Source organism: Monomorium pharaonis, chromosome 4, assembly GCF_013373865.1.
Source record: "Monomorium pharaonis isolate MP-MQ-018 chromosome 4, ASM1337386v2, whole genome shotgun sequence".
In the NCBI taxonomy this organism is placed as follows: Eukaryota; Metazoa; Arthropoda; class Insecta; order Hymenoptera; family Formicidae; genus Monomorium; species Monomorium pharaonis.
Genome location: NC_050470.1, coordinates 22,016,335 through 22,031,030, shown reverse-complemented (window position 1 = coordinate 22,031,030; position 14,696 = coordinate 22,016,335). Strand labels below are relative to the sequence as shown.

General features: G+C 48.2%; 1 protein-coding gene across 4 annotated transcripts in view; it reads left to right on the top strand.

Moving 5' to 3' along the window:
• The window catches only part of LOC105834890 (serine/threonine-protein phosphatase 4 regulatory subunit 1), a 132,055-nt gene that overhangs the window by 86,992 nt on the left and 30,367 nt on the right, over positions 1-14,696 (top strand). Inside the window, exon 1 of one of the 4 annotated variants that reach the window (XM_028189168.2) lies at positions 8,955-9,048. The exons of the other annotated variants lie outside the window; for them this stretch is intronic. The gene's annotated coding sequence lies outside the window, so the exon portion shown is untranslated. Of the gene's footprint in view, positions 1-8,954; positions 9,049-14,696 lie in introns of those variants that run through there. 4 annotated transcript variants of the gene reach the window in all.

Below are 14,696 nucleotides of genomic sequence, written 5' to 3'. Positions count from 1 at the left end.
GCGGCGTTAGATCAACGCCGAAATAAGCTCGCGCGGCAGAAAGAGAGGCGGCGCAACGGCGGCGGCGGCGGCGGCGTTATACGCGCCGCGCTTAGGCACAAAGCGCGAAAGGATCGAGCGAGCCGCGACGGAAGAAAGAACGAGACGAGCTGAAGAGCAAGAGCGAGAAGGAGCGAGCGGAGGATTGTAGGGGGGGGGGGGGGGGAGAGGAGAAAGGAGAGTACTTGCGGCGCGTAGAGAAGCCCACACGAGTCTGGCCGGATACTCACACTTCCGGTCCTACACATGGGCCGGGGCGTCGTTCTCCTTTACTTCGCGCGAATGCGAGATTAGCGTGTGCGTGCGCGCGTGTATACGTGTAGTACGTTCATGCACCGCCCTGTCGGCTCGCCACTTGCACGCGCGCGCGCGCGCGCGCGCACACATGAACGCACGCCGACAGGCAATACCGTAACGTCACACACGACTTAGGCTCTTCCTATGTTGACGACGACGACGACGAGGACGCCGAGGATAGCGGCGGCGGTGGCGACGGTGTTGGTACAATGACGTCACACCGTCGGCACCCTATTGCGCGTGTACACACACCCACATGAGCCGCAAGTCGCTGCTCCACTCCGTACCCTTCTAAGACTTGAGGTTTTCAGTGACACTCGGGGTGGGAGAAAACGAATTGTTTGTCGCATATTCTGCGTGGTGTACACGTGAGAAGAGACGTCTATTAATTATTAATTATTTTACGTTAAACGTAATCTTGATTTGTGTTTATAAATCGAGCTCTCTACGACTTGCCTTTGTATCATCGGTTTTCATATATTTGATCTATAATTTGTTCATTGAATACGGATGGAAAATTGTGTAGACTTGCATGGATGGTTTCTACAATAAGAGACCGATCGGAATATAAAAAATTGTTTTACAGGTTTTATATAGTTAACGCAAAATGCGCAAAGATATTTGTATGAATTCCAAACTGGTCTTTCTTCTCTCTCTTTTCTAAAAATGTTTAGCTACTTTAATGTAAAGGGAGAGGAAAATGGATACATCACTGACATCTTGCAATCTTTTTCTTCTTACACGCAATCTCCTTATTCTTTTCCTCTGACTCTTGATAAATCGTCATTCCGAGGGATATATTGAAGGCTCTCATTATGAGGCGAGGGAACAAATTAATGACGTGAGTTTCCGTCCGGCGTCGGGCGGCACGCGAGCCTTCGATGAGACAGATTTAGATTTACGGCAGGAAAAAGTGGATGCGTGAAGGTTTACGCGGCCTGTTTACAGAGAACGTGGGCCCGAGTGGTAAAAGTTCAAGCTGCACGCGGCAGGGAGGGAGGTGCGTCGCGGGTGCGTCGGGTGGGAGGCGGGGGACGGCGGGGTGCGCTGGCAATTCGAGAATCGGCGGCGACTTCCGGCGGTTCCGTTGACCCCGCGGCAAAAGTTCGTCGGTACCGTCGCCGACTTCTCTGCGACGCAGAGAAAGAGCGGACGTGTGTATTCGCGGATCCCTTTTACCTCCGGTCTGAGAAGTGTCTCGCGATCCTGGAGAGAGAACTCTAATGAACGCGCGTCGGAATAAAGGCATCATTCACCTTCACTAACAAAAATTTTCTGGTGAAATTAACCAGAATTCTGGCGAATAATCAGATTTTTGGTTAATCTCACCAGATATTTTTCTCAGTGTTCATTCTCAAATGAGAAATGTCTAAGTTATAGAAATAGATCTTTGGAGTTTTATTTGTTATTATTATTTATTTATTATTACATTGTGGAAAAAATGGTACACAATGCACTAGTCTTGCGATGTGTCATTTAAAAGAGACTGAAATAAATCGGTAACTATGCTTATGAAGACCTTCGGTATATTGAAGATAAGAGTTAACAATAAATCACTTCTTTAGAGCACAAATAGCCAAATGTTGGTGATTTCCTTTCGATCTCACTTTAAAAGAAATAAATTACAATCGGGATATTTAATGCTTTAAAATGGTTATTGTTTTTTTTTAGAGTTTCACCAAAGGGAAGGCAAAACTGTTTATATGATAAAAGATATAAGAATTTTTCCCGAAGTTGTTTTCAATTGTATGAAACCGTCGTTGCAGCACTAGCGAATACGGTGCGACTCCAGCACGTTCAACGAGAGGGGCGGAGGTGTTGAAAACGGAGGTGGAACGTCCACGCACGCGATAGCTTCGATTTATACGCAAACGCGCATTCCGAATGCGAGCTTTACATGTAGGAACGCAGTTAAGCGATTGGCCTCGAGCGAGCATTCTCTTGTTATAGAAACCATCCTGCAAAACTTTGCACTAATTTTCCATCCATATTCAATTATTTTAACCGGGTTGTTGCGAACTTTGCGCGTGTGCCTTCGAAATTAAACCCATACAAAACGGTGCGAGTGTAGAAAATACAATAGAGCACAACGTGATGCACATTTCGTAATACGTTTAAACAAACGTAATGAATATAAGAGATGTACAAAAGTTCCCATGAACAATAGACCCCGTTCCAACAGGGAGATATAGTTAATAGCACAGCGATTTATTTATTGGAAATTTAATTATTTCGCACGTTCACTGCATAAAGATGAAATAATACTTACCGTGTTACGTTCGCGCACGAGCATTTGTCGAAATAAGTTTCAAAAATATGAAAAATGTTTTCTTTAAGAGCTATATACAGTTTGATTTTTATATTGTACATATCTTTCAAATCTAAGCGTAGATTAGTCTTTAAAGTTATTAAATTAGAAACTCTTAGAAATCGCAACCCTCCGAAGGAAACGTCCGAGTATGCCACATCGTTCTAAAGTCAAGCTTCCACCTAATCAAACGAAATAATCGTCAGCGTCTTAAAATCGACATCGGACAATTTTGAACAAACGGACAAAATTAGACTGAATATCGATCTATCGGAACTTTCTAAGGGTAAATGGCTGAGAAGAATAGGCGAACTTACGAATCGAGCAGCGAGGGACTGGTACGTTACCAGCGGCAGGGAAAGAAAAAAAAAGATAATGACGTCGAGGAAAAGTGACGACGGCGGCGGCGAACTGTGCGCACGCGCGCGCCGCATGTCCGGCACTTTATGAATGCACGACGCGGCCGCGTGTGCGTGCGTACGTGCGTGCGCGCGTACACGTATGCGCGCCCGTACTACGAACGTACGGCGGAGGCGGCGGCGGCGGCAATGGTACATTCATGCCGCGCCGGAGCCCTGGCGAGCGTTATTTGTCGCGCGTAGCGCGCGTAGTACGTAAGTACCCTATACGCGGCGGGCGCGACGCGTGCGTGCGCGATAAATGGAGGGCGCGATGAATGTACTTAGAATATATCGTTGCCCTGTAGAAATCGTTAAAGCGAGCCGTCTTGCGCCTGCGGGCACGACCGGCCGCCGCGGTTATTCACGCCGCTGAAAACACGCAAGATCGATATGCATAAAGGTTTAAGTTACACCGTCACTCTCCGCCCCGTGGGCCCTTCTCGGGCTTTGCTAATTGTATTACGTCACAAACGGCTCGCCGACTTATTCCGCCTTTTCACCGAGGAGTGCGAGCAGATATGATCGAGTTTACGCGATCAAGCAGTCCGTTTTTATCATTTCCCTCTTGAATCCTTCTTTCTAAAGGCAGGAGGCCACGTGAGGTACAATTATTTACTGTAAAAAAGCTCTATTATGTATGATTTATTATTATTGTTATGAATATAATGTAATTATAATTAATATTATAACAACAAATAATAATAATAATAATAATAATAAATACGATTACCACATGCATTTGCCACAGGCGTTATGCTGGTGCAAACCTGAATTTAAGGGAGATCAATACGTTGCATAATTTATTGTCTAATGTTTTTTGTATTTATACATTTTGCAAATGTTGTTTGTGGAATATCGTTTTGTGCCGTGGCAATGTTAAAGACGCTCATGTGCCGATGCTTCTCCTTATCACGTACGCAACGTGGTCGAGCGCCTTCCGCGCCTGCGCCTTGTATAATAATAATTACACTCATTGACATTTTTTTCCGGTTCATTCATCAGGACTGACCCGACCCGAGACTGAAGGCGGGTGTGTCGCTTTGCCGCACCTCGTCGATCTCACGTGCTCTATTAGAACCCAACGCTGTGCACGAAAACATTTTAAACGCGAATGCCATGCATTCCACCTTGCGCTTTAAATCCATATTTTATAACGTACGAAAATAAACTCCATGCATTTAACGGCATTTAAACTCTAATTAACGGCTCGGATTTGGACAGTTTAAAAAAAGCTCTTTTTGCCTTACGACGATCTAACTATTGGTATTTTCATAATCCCGTAAAATTGAGCCTACGAGGTTAACAGAGGAGACGGACAACTAAGCGAAGATTTAATTATGCACCTGTCAAACCTGTTAAAAAGTCTGACCGAGCGTATTATTTATTATTTTTATACGAGTGTTGTTGTAACGCTCGATTAATGCCAACTTCCGGCGCTTTATCCGTTGATCTTAAATTCTGAGAATTAGTTGTATTTTCGTATCTTTGATAATATTCATTCGTGTTACCGAAAAGAGACTTGTGTATGCAATGGAATATTTAGTCAAATATTCATACACTGACTTCAGGTCTGCTTTCGCTTCATTTCTTGCGCCTGATTGTACACCGCGTGACCATCGCCGACCCTTTCTGTCCGTGCTGAAGTCACCTCGCTTTATAAAGTATACGTTTTACACGGCACGTACGCGTGTCTGCGGACCCTCGTGATCATTCACGCAAGGAAACACCCTCGTTCATACCGTCGACTGGTTAGAAGATGCTACGCGGAATAGGCCATCGTTTCTCTATTAAGACGCTTTATTAAAATTGAATTAAGATTTTATTTATTCTTTCCATCGGGGATAAAAATGCGAAGATTAAAGAACAAAACATTTTATTCTTGTAATAAGTCAATTTTTTTTATCTTAGAAACCATTTTTTAGAAATCTTGCCAATTTGGCGGATTATGTGATTATAATTTGCAAGTTTTACACAATTTATTTACTTTCTTTTGTACTTTTTTTCGCGCAATAACAGCGGCAATTATCAGTCCGATGTATTAAACACAGCTGTAGCTAGATGTCGAATAACTTGATATCGGATCACCATTTAATTCTGTTCGTCTTTATCGCGAGCGCGGAACGTTCGTTCAGCGGAGTGAACTCGACTAGCGTGAGTGCAATCTTTACGAGCACGTTGCTGCACGTTACTTTCGCGACTTTCGATATCGCGTACTGCGTTTGCAATAATTACGTTCGCGCAACGCGCGGCTCATTGACTCCTTTTTTTCACCCTACTTCTCCCGTCGCCGCCGCCGCCGCCGCCGCGGTCCATTCACCGGTCCTGCCGTCGACCGAATAACCCGCCACCTCCAGTATCTATTTGTGCATTCCATACGTTTGTGTACCGACGGTGTGTGCGCGCGTATGTGTGCAGAGGGAGGAGGAGGGGGGGACATGATTCCGTCGAGAGAAACAACACCGTAGGACAGAGCGCGACGGACTCGTAAAAAGGAAGGAGGAGGAGGACTATCTTCTTCTTTTCTCTCCGTTTCTCTCTATTTTCCCTCCCTCTCTCGTGCATACGTGTGTTAGTCTTTTACGACGAACGTCGCGTTGCGCTGCGGGAGGGGAGCGAGATGCGAGAGGAGAGAATTTCCTGTTGTGAACGTCTTCGGATGCATCTGCTCCAGCCTCTTAAGCCCGAGCCACGCGCGAGCACGAGCACCTATTAAGGCACCACAGATAAAAGTCACGGCTCCCTTTCCGTAATTAAGGAGTTCGCTCCGAAAGGAGCATGCCATTAATATCTCGAGAGATACGAACTTGGGAATTGGAGATGTAGCGGTTATGAAAAATTTAACCGACATATGTGAAAAAAAGAGTATCCGACATGGTGATTCTCTATCTACAAGAAACGCGCGCGTGAAAAGTAAAAAATAAAATATGAGAGGGGGTGGGGGCGGGGGAAAGTCGGTGACGAAATGTTATCCTTTCCTTTTCCTTATTTCTGATTATTTTGCTCGTGTAGTATTACTTTTAATTCTTACTCGTGCATTGTTAAATCAATCGTGATGATTATTTTCAAATGGCAATTACGAACAGAAATCGAGAGAAACGTGTTGTTGCAACAGACAGAATCGAGTATAAAGACGTCTCTCGTTCGCTCTTCCCGTAAGATGCACCCACTCGGTGTGAGGTGTAACTCCCGAGTTGGTAATCGCGTCGCGGCTTTCGCGTATCTCGCCGATGACGACAGACAAGAACTAGATAGCTTATCGTCCCCCGACATCCAAGTGCGCATATCAAGTACAAGGTACGGCTGTCTTTGTCGCGTCCCTATTTGCCTCGGTTCCTCTTACCTACGTGCGCGATCTTTCCTCCCCGCGCTGGCGCTTCCCGTGTATATACTGTGTATGCATTACGGTCGTTCACACGGGCACGAGCGATGGAATGCACCGGCGTCGCACACACACACGCGCGCGCGCGTTCGCAGGTTCGTGTTGAGGAGGAACCGTTAATGAATCTTCCAGTTTTTTTAAGATTGCCGCACGCGCGCGCGCGCGTGTGTGTGTGTTTGTCGGACGTTTCTCAGTCGGTATGAGGGAAAAGGGTGACGGGATGACGGAAGACGGCGGAAGACTGACCGGAACGGAGCAAGATTGGATCCTCTTCCTCGGATTGGGAGAAAAGAGCGCGAGGACGTTGCGCGAAACGCGTATATTATATCGGAAATACAAATCGTGATGGGATTTTCTTTGGCGTGTCTCTCTCTCTCTCTCTCTCCCTCTCTCTCTCTCTTTCTTTCTCGGTCTCTTCGTCTCCCCGTAGAATTCTCAGTTTCGAGATAATATAATTCTGCGACTTTCCTTTACGCGTTGGAAAAGATCAACGTTGGGAAATGAAATTCGGAGTAATTTAATTCTCTCCTCTTTGTTCTTCACGAAATCGATTTGCCCGTGCATCTTCGCACGATCGTTCAATTTATTTTCCGTTAAACCGCCGTTTGTTTACATTTGCTGCATTATCCATTATTCCCCATAAAATTTGCCGGTCAAAGACGTCCGTCAAGCATCCGGAGTCTCTCGGAGGCGCGTCGGTCGGTCCGTTCATTTTTCACAAGTTTCACATATCTTCTTTCAATCCTCTCCCGTGCGTGCTACGAGAAAGAGAAGTATCCGTGCCAGCAGGCCCAAAGCACGCCGATACCGGCGGTCTCGAGAAACAGGAGAAGAGAGACAGGAACAAATGAGAGAGAGAGAGTGAGAGAGAGAGCGAGAGCCACCACACCAAGCCGGTACGCGGTTGCAGCTCTGTTTGGCGGCAGTCCGCTTCTGAGAACTAACGGGTCTGCCCCTTTCCCCCTGTGGCCCTCCGCCACGCCACTCGCAGCAACGCATCGCATATCCTCCCCTCCCCTCCGCTACGTCCGTCCTCTCAGCCCCTACCTCCGCGTACGTGCATCGCGCCTGCGTCGGCGCTGCCCGTTGCTCGCCTGCTTGCCTGCTGCTTGATGCTTGCGCGCGAGAGAGCGAGCGAGCGAGCGAACCTTTGCCGCCGCCGCCGCCGCCGCGCCGTACTAGCGAGTGCGCATCTGGCGTCTGCGCATTGGCGCGAGCGTGACGCGCAAACGATCATTCTCAGTGTGGCACGGTCGGTCGTGCGAGTACGTCGTGTTCTTTCGTTGACTGCTGCCACGACGACGCGCCGCTCTGCGAGAGGACGCACGTTGCCCTCCTCGTGACTCGTCCTTTTTTCTCTCTCTCTCTCTCTCTCTCTTCCGTTTCTTTTCGTTTGGCTACACGGACGTTCACACGCGATGTGTGCGAGTGCTACCCGCAAAGACTGAGGATTATAAGAATACAAACGTGCGCAACGATGAGTACAATATTGAACAGTAGTTACGTTTCCGACAGTGAGACGGAGGGATTGATGCCGGAGTGCAGACGAGAGACGACGGATAGGAGGAGTGCTGTGCTTCCGTCGCGCGTGATCCATCGTGTGCGACGCGCGGATACGAGAATCCGGATTGGACGGAAATATACTGCTGTGGCGTTGATGCTCCGAAAAAAAGTTGGGACGCGCAACGGAAGCTGCGTGCGTGCGTGCGTGCGTGCGTGCGAGCGAGCGAGCCAATCCGCTACGCGCGATGGAACGTGCGCGCGCGAGCGCATGGAGCGCGACGTGGAAAGCTCTCACGGAAGCCGTTTCTCAGGCTCGTAGTAGTAGTCTCCCACGTAGGCCTCTTATCAGCCGTGCCGAGCACTAACGATCGGATATCGTGACGCGCGGGCGTCATGCGGGTGACGAAACGGACGACGCGCACGTCTCGTCGGCGGTCGTCGCTCATAAAACCGGCGCTCGTCGAACGTGTGCGAGCCGCGTGGTTTTTAACGGCCAATCTCGTCGACGAAACTGAAATAAACGCGTCGCCACCGCGCTTTCGAGTGAAAGATGGGGGAGGGGATAGGAGAGCAAGCGCGCAGGAAACGTGCGCGAGTAACGGAAGCATGAGAAGAAGAAAAAAAAAAAAGCGACGCGGCACGGTAGTTTTTCGACCGATACTCGGGGTTCCATTCCTCCCGATGGAGACGATCGAGGCCGTGTACACTCGAATGCGTGTAGCCCTCGTAGCGAGCGCTCGCGCGAGCGCGCGCGCGCGCGCGCGCGGTCACGCTACACTACGGTGCGCCATAGTGCGCCGCGCGCGGAGACTTCCGGCCCGCCACAGGAAGCGAGACACACGTGTTCGGGCGTGTGTGTTCCCATAATACGATCTGCCTGCCCTCTTCCTCCTCCCCCCGTCCCTCTTCCCGTTCCACTCCCTCCTTCCCGTTCTCGCTCTATAGTGCGTTCCATATTCGGCAGCCGGGGAAAAAAAGAAGAGCCGACGAGAGCGCATCGGTGTACATGTGATACGTACGCGTTCTATCGTTTCGTTATTACGTTCGTTCGATCGTTAGTTCCGTTCGAAACGTGCGCGAAGAAAAGTGAAACGGAGGAAACGGACGAGGAAAAACCACTGGTAAGATAACATCTAAAGCAAGCATGTAACGACTCTTGTTAGCTTTTACACGATCCTGTAACGGCTTCTTTAACCGCATTTGCTTTGCCACTGACGGTGCGTGGCAAAAGAGGGGGAGAGGAGGGGAGGGACGAATTTATATACGTACGAGCGAAAGTTTCGCTTATAAAGATATTGAAACGTTTACCTCAGAAATTGTCCGAGCGTCACTGGACCAAGGTATCGCGTTTTCTATTATGCTCGTTTCAATCTTACCGTTTAATTACTCGAAATATGACAGTGTTACGAATGGATCTCCGATACCGAGGTCTGTGTTTTTCACGAGCGGAAAAATTCTCGTTCTTCTTACATTCTCGGATTGCATTCCGCGTAATTGATCGGTACAACCCCGCCCCCCCTCTCCCCTCTGTATGGTCGTGTTATGAATGAGTTTTCAACGTTACATTCATATTTCCCGATACGCGGCTGTACGCCCACAGTACAGAGGTGCTCAATCATGTTGTTCTCCTCATCACCCGGACTTTGATCCGTCAATCAGGGAAAACCGAAGATACATTAATTTACTTAAATACGCAATTTACAATTCTGAATTGACACACTGAGATACGATAGAATCTTAAAATTATAAATAATAAATTATAAAAAATTGAAACTTTATTTTTTTTTCGAGATTGAAGTACAAATTGTGCAAACTTAGAAATTTATTATATCTATTGCCTTTTTTTTAATTAACTGCATTTATTATTTGTTGTGCCATATTTGAAGAATATTATTAATAAATGTGATTATACTGCTAGGTAAAGTGTCACGTTACATGTTTTTATTTATGTAGAAGTTGAAATTAAAAATTCTACACGAAAATATCGAGATTATTAAATAATAGCTTCGGAATTATAAGTAGGTACTTCTTTACTGTATTAACTTTAGTTTAAAATTGAAATTACCATCGGGACATGCGCTTATGGCCTTAATTATGTGTACACGTGTATGCACATTGCATTAATTTCTTGGGTTATTATTGGACATAAGTTTTTACTGCTCAATTGATTCTGTTTTCGTAATAAATGTGGGTATTGCTTAGATAATTGGTATAGATTGTTATATAATAATTATCATAAATTTAAATAAGATTAAAATTCTTAATCTGCAGATATATCTTGATTATTATAGAGATTAAGATTTTAAAATTAGATTTTATTAGCAAACATCATTCCAAGGAGATATGGAATGCTCGAAAAAATTTATGTAAGAGAAAAATAGAATGATTTAGTATACATTGCTGCGCCATCAATCAACATCAATCGCATTCGTTTTTAAGGCATAAAACTGTTACAGTTGTTAGCATTTAAAATTAAGTCGCGCTGAAATATACGATTTCGACGATGACAGATGCCTAAGATACGAAACTAAAGCGTGCAGCGCGTACAGTGAGAAAAGTAATTAGCATCCTGGAGAACGGGGGGAACCGTAAAATTACGACTCTACGCGCTTCTTTCGAGAGAAGCGAAATACGATATAGTAATTCCGGTAATACCATTTTTGGAGCACTCGCAAACGAGATTCCCGCGCTTGTAAGCGCCCGCGTCGCGACTCAGCGGTGTTTCTCTTATCGTGCTCATCGCATTCCTGAATATCATTGCCGTGCATTTTTTTCGCGCTCGTTTCGCGCAACTGCCGCCTCTCTCTCTCTCTCTCTCTCTCTCTCTCTCTCTCTCTCTCTCTCTCTCTCTCTCTCTCTCTCTCTGTTTCTCCCGCTCTTGCGCCGGATATCGAAGCTGGTGTAATCTTAGCGAATTTAGTTACCGCGTGTACGACGGACGCGCGAAAGCAATCTCTGTTTATTTCGCATTGCGGGCGTCAAGTATAATTTTTTTTGTATTTACATACAGAGCTTCAACCCACTGACGTTACACCGGTCTCGATGTCTGTCCATAGACGCAACAACGTTACTTGTTTTTGGTCTCTTTTCATCGCTTAGTAGAATAAAAAGGTTTTTTTTTTACACGTACGTTTTCTCTCTGCCGCTTTCTCGTCGTCGAACTGCTTAAAGCTCATCTCGATTGTACATTGAACTCATTAGCATTATACGTACGACTGTTGCTTTCGGCGTTTCTTCGAATTCCGCTTAATTTCCCTAATTGGGGACGAGTCGCGGCCCCTTTAACGAGTGGGAGCAAACACGTGACTCGCGAGAGCCCCTTTGTCTCGTATAAAGTCCCAACTCTCTTCCCCACGAGAGCCTTATTACCTCAGACGTTCGTTCTCGCCTGCTTCGTTCGCGAAGCTCGGCGGCGGCGGCCCGAGCCCGCCGCGTTGAGATCCTCCAGATTCTTATGCGTATGTTGTATTATGGTTATATAGGTGGGCCGATCTTTCTCTGTCTCCTTCTCTCTCTGTCTCGCTCTCTCTCTCTTGCTCTCTCGCTCTCGTTCTCGCTCTCGCTCTTTCGCTCGCTGCCGAGCCGTGAATGCGAACTGTAGGAGGCTGAGTTAAGGACAGGTACCAGTGGAATGCCGTCTTCGGACCGACCGCCTGAGAGTCCCGACCTCCGTGTTCCGTGTGCCTCTCCTCCGATGCGATCCAAACACTCTCGCAGCGTGCAGCGCGCGAGCGCGCCGCCACGGACGCTTATGAATAACAACAAAGCGGAAGACGCATTATTCGCGAAATTCATCAAATCGAGTTCGACCGAAGAAAGGCGGCAACACAAGCCTTGAAAATAAAGCTGTAAATCACGAAATCTTCTTCGAATGGAATTTACAAGTTAAATTTATAATAGTGCAAAATTTAACAATATCGAATTTAATATTTGAACAAAATTTCTGAAAGGGGATATTAAGGACATAATTGTAATTAATTTATTTTACATTTGTGATTAGATTTGCATTGTTTCGAGTTGCATCGCGTTGATTCAATGTTTCATAATATCAAGAGCAAATAGTTAAGTACAATCAGCATTACACTGTGAAACTCGTTTTATTCTGCTGCCTCAAAATATAATTCTCTCTGTCAGTCGATACCATTTTTTATTTTTATCTGTATCATTGTCCAGAAATGGCGCACTTCTATATAAATCGTAACGCGCATTCTCGAACAAATACAAATCGATTCGTTGTAAATAATAAATCCGAAAGATCTGAACTAAGCTCCCCCCAAAAAAGCTTACGTAATTCGCAAAGAAAAAAAAAAGAGTGCCCCCTTTAGGTGTATGAATTATTTTATTCGGCGCTGTAAATAGGAACAATCGCATTCGCGCGAAACTCGCTCGTTTGCCGGCCAAATTACCGAACGCGGGAGAATAAAGGAGACCGCGTTATATAGGTGCACACGTATCGTTTCGGGGCCACGGTCCGTGCCTTGTTTACGTCGCCGTACAGAAGGGCCCCAGGGGCCCGAGGCGCAAGGGGTCCGGAGCAGCGTGAGAGCGGGCGCCTTCGCCGCGGAGCATTTAGCACGGTGGGCGCTCCTCGCCGCTCTCCCCTCCCCTCCCCGTTCCTGACTCAACCCCGTCGTGCTCTCCGCCCCCTTCCCCGGGCCTCTTTCCCTTTCTCTCTCTCTCTCTCTCGCGTGCGTCACTACCGTCGCTCTCTCGCTCCCGAGTAATTTATCGCGCGGCGAATTCTAATTATCATTCCATCACTTTTACAATATTTTGCCTTACTATATCCTGCCATTAAAGAATTGTTTTTACAAGTCAGGTGGTTATAACCGAAACTAATTTCAAGGCTGACGGTATTTACTTACAGACGGAAGACATTTATTATAAATTTCATTTGCGAATTGCGCAAGGAGTCTCTGTCGACGCACACACAAAAAAATATTGAGAGTAATTCTCAAAGAGAAATAGCATCGAGTAGAACAAAATAGGTTCGTGAAACGCGAGCAGGGGGTGTCGCGTCGCGTCGCGCGGGGCTGATCGCGGTTCGTCCCGGGTAATTCCCGAGGGACTCCGCGCGTCCCCGAATACCCGGTAAACACAGCGCCAGAGGAGAGAGCCGCGCGTCGTGTGTGTTTCCTCTCCGTCTTTCTCGCCCGCTCTTTTTCTCCTCTTTCAGCGAGGGCAACGAGGCCGGCCGGCCGGCCGGCCGGCCTGGGCCCGTCGCCGCGGTGCGACGTGTGCATGTGCACACACGACGAGGACGGACGAGGAGCGTCTGAGCGGCCTGCGGCCGCCATGACAGAGCGGAATGCATGAGAACGCGGAGCTACTGACCCTCTCCCCGTCCTCCCTCCTCCCCTACTCCTTCCCCTACCTCCTCGTCTCATACACGCCGCGCTCTATGTCTCGTTCCCTCGTACACTCCCTTAACCCCTCGAGGACCCCTTTCACCCCTACCCCCGCCCTCTTCCTCCTTCCCTCCCTTCTCTCGCCGCGTTTTACTTCTCCTCTCTTTAATCTCCATATCAATCTCGCTCCTCGAAACCGCCGAAACGGCCGCCGCCGCCGCCGCCGGGGCTTTTAATCGCGCCGATTCGAGAATTATTCGGACCGACGCTCGCCCGGTACCTTCCTCGGCTTATCCTCGTCGTAACGCGTCGCGATACGATGCGCACGTCTTTCGACGCGCGTCTCTCTTCCCCCTCCCCCCCCCTCCCCGCTTCCCCTGCCCAGTATCGTTAATTCAGCCGAGCGCGCACATAATTGACTCGTACGCGCCGGCAGCGCGGGCACGCACGCATTGCCGGAGATAAGGAGAGATGTTCCAACCGCGTCTCCCGATCTCTCTCTCCTTCGATACGTGCTCAGTAAACGTTTTCTGAAAAATCCCGCGGATTCCGATACGCTTCTACATCACACGATTACGATTCCTTATATCCCAGTAACGACGCGTTTTTTTGACCGAACTACGTTCAACGTATTTTCAAAAGGCCGAAAACGATCGCGCTTAAATTCGCATAATATTATCAGAAAAGAGAAACTCTGCTTCGCGAGTATTGAAAGTGCCTTACGTCGTCTCGCTGCGACAATAAAGTTTCTCACGTTGTCTCGCGGACTGCTGTCCGCGGGCGCATTCCCTCTCGCGCGCGAGAATGTGTCCCCGCGGGTATCGAGGTGCGCGCGGCGGGGCGAGCGAAAGAAATTCGACGAATATGTCCAGAGGCGACTCGCGCTTCTGCGAAATCGCGGCCGTGCCGGGAGACAGATGGACCTTGACGCCGTCTGCCGCGACCGACGACGGGACGACTGGCTTCGCGACGCGACGCGACGCGACGAATGCGCACGGCCCGGAGGTGCATACATCGGACGGTTTCTCCGTCGGTGTCGGTTGTGTCGTGTGCCAATCGGTCACATAACGGTCGCACGGTCGTAACACGACCGCCGCGCGCCGCTGTCGCCGCCGACATGACGTCAGGAGATCGACGACCGTGTATCCACGTCGCCGCGACGGTCATTCATACGACTCTCTCGATGGAAGCCCCGCGCGTTGGAATCCGAGGCGAGGAATGCGACAGGAAATAGTCGCATGACTGCCCGCGCGCGCGCGCGCGCGCGCGCGAGCGATCCGCGAAAGAAATCCGTATTGACTTACACGCACTAATACAACGTCGGAATGATCTACGCTGCATCCCGCTCGAAATCGCCGTAATTTCGGTGGACCCGATCATTCCCGATCTTGACGAGATTATAATTGCGGGTTTCGTGTTCC